The sequence below is a fragment of the Bidens hawaiensis genome, unplaced genomic scaffold (genome assembly GCF_021521415.1).
Source record: "Bidens hawaiensis isolate Kalapana, Puna unplaced genomic scaffold, B.hawaiensis_p1.1 tig00036747_1, whole genome shotgun sequence".
Taxonomy (NCBI): Eukaryota; Viridiplantae; Streptophyta; class Magnoliopsida; order Asterales; family Asteraceae; genus Bidens; species Bidens hawaiensis.
The window spans coordinates 144,921-149,831 of NW_027505430.1; the positions used below are offsets into that span (position 1 = coordinate 144,921).

General features: G+C 33.5%; 1 non-coding gene across 1 annotated transcript; it reads right to left on the reverse strand.

Moving 5' to 3' along the window:
- Positions 1 to 4,331: 4,331 nt before the first annotated feature.
- Positions 4,332 to 4,415, reverse strand: TRNAL-CAA (transfer RNA leucine (anticodon CAA)). Its single transcript has one exon. It is a non-coding gene; the product is annotated as a tRNA-Leu (tRNA).
- Positions 4,416 to 4,911: the final 496 nt, after the last annotated feature.

Consider the following 4,911-nt stretch of genomic DNA (forward strand, 5'->3'; position numbering starts at 1 on the left):
GATGAATATAATAACTAATAAGACACACTATAACCAAATAAAGATAGATGATTCATATTAAAAGGCAAGTTTAAACTATCTTACTACCACTGAATCCATGCCAATTGCTTGCTAAATAAAAACTGTAACCATGATCATCCCCATATCATCCTCCTAAGAATTGCCACCAACCCACCATGATCATCCATATCTACCTCCTTTGTACCCACTAAATAAAAAAAATAAAAATATATAGCATTCTAGGTCTTGAAATACCTTTTCTTGATAGAAGTGGCCCGAAACATAATCTGTGATACCTTTACATGACAAAGCAAATAACACTTCACCTTGTTCAACAATACCTGTCAAAAAACAACCCAAATCACTAAGTAAACAAACTATTTGCCAAGAGAAGCTATAATTAACACGGGCAACGACAATGCCCATCAAAACAACAAACACACAAGGAATCAGAAAGCACCCTAAACGAACACAAAAAACGAAAGACTAATAGAACACACTCAACAAATAGGAAGCAATATCAAACAAAAACAAAACCAAATACATGTGAACTAGCATATAAATACAATCACTAGAATTATTAACTAATGAGAAGTCTGAGTATTGAAAAAAAAATTGTTCTCTCCACAACCTACAAACAAATTTTTCATAAAATCTCGTCTAATAACTAATAATCAGGTAAGTTTCTATTACAATATGAATACGGAGCAAAAAGGACAATATGCAGGATAGGTCGAAAGAGTTGTGATACATGTCTCGATCAGGGGAAACTACAAGATCTAAAAGAATATCTCAATCCTAAGGATCCATATGATTCATTGTGGATCAAATACAGAATTAGAAATATTTGAGTTGTTTAGTCTTCAAGTTTTTATTGAAAATTTTCTACATCAATATATGTATGTAAAATATATGCATATTGGATTCGACCCAATCATTTTAGTAAAAGATTGGGGCGAATTTCATTGAAATGCTATTTAGAAAATGAACGTTATATCTTCGTATCCTTATCCAAGTATATGTTGCTTGGAATATAATCAATAGTATCCATTGCACGGAGATCAAATATGATCTCCTTCCATACTTCACAAGCAGCAGCTAGTTCAGGACTCCATTTAGTAGCTTCACGGATAATTTCATTACCCACAACAGCAAGATCACGTCCTTCATAGTGAGCTTGTACACATGCTTCTAGAGCTATTCGATTAGATTCATATATGATAGAAAAGGATCCCATGATCATGTACCGATCTTACCTAGGATCGCAAATTCCAAATTTGTCTATGAAGAGCGGATCTAATTGTCTTAGTATCTATAATTGATTTCTTATGTGTAATACTAATCAATAGGGCCTCACTGGTAAGTGCTACAAGATCTGGTGCATTGGAACCCATGGTTATGAACTCGAATCCATTAGTATGGAACATTTTCGTTTCCAAGTGAAATCCCCTAGTATATGAAAGACTGAATAAGTGCTTTCGTTGTTGTGGAAGAAGAAGCCTTCGTATCTTACTCTTACTTTGATTATGCATGACTTACTCTTACTTTGATTAGACGTGACAGTTTAATTGGTTCTAATCATCCTCAAAACTTACTAGTATTGTTTATGACTTACACTAAAATCCTCTAAAATAAAGCCACATGTTTAAACCTATTGATTTCACACTAAGCGCTATTATTCTTGCACTCATGTCACATTTAAATCCACACTCAAGTCGGATAACTTTCTTTTACAAAGATACGCGTACTACACGGTAATCCGGTTTAAAAAAAAATCTAAAACCTATTTGTTTAGTTCAAGACTATTATCTTTATGTAAGCGCGTTGTATTTTTTTTTAACTTGAACTTTCAAAACGTCATATTACTCGTACGATAAATTTTTATAACACTTGTAAGTTTTGCTGGAAACCTTTTTGTAAAACTTTTTGAGTTTTTATGATGACTATATATATTGATCAAAACCCTCACAACATTTATGTAGTTCTAGTATACGTATATATATAAAATTTTATAAACGAGTTCTCCACAAACATGAGCTATACAGTTATTTATTATAAACTAATTAAATAATATTTGGAATTTTGAGAAAAATATATAAACAACCATGTAATTTTAAAATTCTTTGCTGTCTTGTCTGTTTTAGTTAAAAAAATCTGTGTTTCCTTGTTCAATCTTCATAATCATTTGAGTCTCTTTTTATTCTATGGCTAATTCTTCACTTATTTTTACTCCTTTCTAAACCTTGGGGATTCAACAAAGTTCGTCTCTAATAATTTCTTCATATCATTTATATACCAGCGTCTTATTGGTTGAGTTTACGAAAACTATTACAACGATGTGACCTCTATAATCATCCTCGAGAATAAAGTACTATATACCTTGCCGGTAATGTAGGGAATTGGAGATTTTGTTTATACAGTTCAAACTACTCGGGACATATTTTAAATCCATCCATGACCACCCACCTAGAAAACAATGAAGCAAACAAACTTCCATAGTTCCATGTAATTTCAGAGGATCCTCATACCTTTTATCAAATACTAAGAAACACATACTAGACAACACAGACAAAAACACACACTTTATTTTCTTTTTTGGTAGCTTTACTTTTACCTATTTTTGTGTTGTCAGGCTAAGTGTACCGGAATACCACCCAAGGGCGTTAACCATCTGACCTGACATCAGGTGGCAGCTTAGAGGACGTTACATTGGGATTCGGTGAAGGCCGTGAAGACTCTTGGTTTCAAGATTCTGATATGCTTCTATTCCCGTTACTCACTTCAATGAAGTATTGGAGAATATGTTGATTGTCGACTTTGGGAAGGTGAGAGTATATGTACTGTCGGAAGAAGCGAACCAACTTCTGGGTAGAGCTAAGTGGATTCATGTTGCAAGTGTGAATCCTCGAGCCATGGGGATGTGAGCTGAGTCTGAGCATATTCAGGGGTTTAAACTAGGGGTGGGAGCATGGAAGCCTGCACATGGTACAGTTCAAAACGTCTTTGGGTTTTGAAGACCGGGATTCCAAACGGTAAAGTCTCCTGATATGACTTGCTGTAATTGGAGAGTGTTGGTTTAAATTGTGCTATAGTTTTAGATTAATCATACTAATATTTGTTTATTCATTTAAATTAGTTTCTTAACTTTAATATTTAAACCTAATATAAACATACTCTTATGATAATAAAAAAACGTCTAAGAACGTGTCCAAGGAGTTTAGAAGCTCGAACAACATTTTGATTAACAACCATCGACCAATTGTTTTATTCGTCATGATAATAAGACCCACCGTATATCGCCTTGATGATGGTCATACCTTATTTAGACAAGAACTAATTTCAACCCCCCCCCCCCCCCCAAAGTATCAGTACATTCAGATCAAGTTCTCCTATCTTACCCTCTGATGATTATTAGGTATGAGTTCTTCTCAAAATCTAACCGTGTTCACTTTAAAATTGAGCTATGTGGCGGGCAGAACTTGTAATCACCTAGATAAATATCTTGTCTTACTGAAGGTTTCAAACTAGAACAACTTAATAAACTCTCTTTGAAATTTCCTGACTGAATTGTACGATCTTGCGCTAACAAATTGATATCCAGACACTCACGTCACGTAAAGACCAAAGTCCAAAAGTTTTCTATAAAGTCAGTGTGATTTAAAGAAAATGTTATTCATTGTGACAATACTCGAATTAGTCACCGATAACCAATTACTTCATTTAACATGATGATAGAACCCTTCATCTATCATTAGAAATATCGTTAAGCGGTCGTTATTTAAAAAAATGAAAATGATTACATTCTCTAATGGTTGTTCAATTCTTATATCAAGCTCATAAGCTTTTGAGTATAAACTTCTCTCAAAATCGTTTGATCAATCATATATGCATCATTTTATATTCATCGACTAATATTAGATCAATCTCATACACTAAATAGGCCTAACAATACGGTGAAGCGACTTTAACTTAACAAGGAATAAGCTACTGACTTGCAGCTCACGTTTAGATGATCCTACGATAAGATTTAGAAATTATGTTTTTGTTGTCGATTTATACCTCACATGTTTTTTTTGTTTATGTTTGAAGACATAGTTTCTAGACGGATGCATTGGACTACCTTTGTGGAACTGTTACTGAGTTAATTCGTTTATGACTTAATTAATGTACTCTTCAGTAAGAGAGAATCTTTCATTCTTAGTTAACAATATTAAAATTTTTAATTACTTTCGAGTTCATGCTGTTTTGCTGATCTTCACTTGTGCTCACAGTTAACGTAAAAAGTCTGATTTGTATTATAGAGACAATTGCCAATATCACAAAAACAATGATGTCAGAAGTGGGATTTGAACCCACGCCCTCTCTCGAAGACCAGAACTTGAGTCTGGGGCCTTAGACAACTCGGCCATCCTGACTTTAAGTTCTTTTACTCTCAGAAATTAAACCTAACGTAAGTTGGTAATTTTTTGTTCGATAATATACAAATAAATTATTATGTATGTGTGCTTTTATTCGCTTCGTTTGTAACTTGCTAGTGGGCATCACCTTGAATAATCTTGTCAAGCTTCTAGCTGGATCTTGTTTTTTATTTATTAATTAAAGTTTCTTGTTGTTAAGAAAATGTTATATGAACAAAGAGGATTTGGGTAATGATTTTTATTCGCTTTTAAACTGAACCAGTGATTTTCCCACCTAGAAACCTGTTTAAGACTCAAACCTGGTTCAGGAAAACCAATTTTGGCCATCTTTTAATTGAAACCGAAAATGGTTTTGAATGGAGATATGAGTTTGGTTGACATTCATGAATATTGTCCCTTTTATGGTATTTCAACCGGCCCACAATGATAATGAGAGGGCCAACAATATTTGGATAGAAAATTTAATGTCACAGTTAATTGTCCTTATATTGAA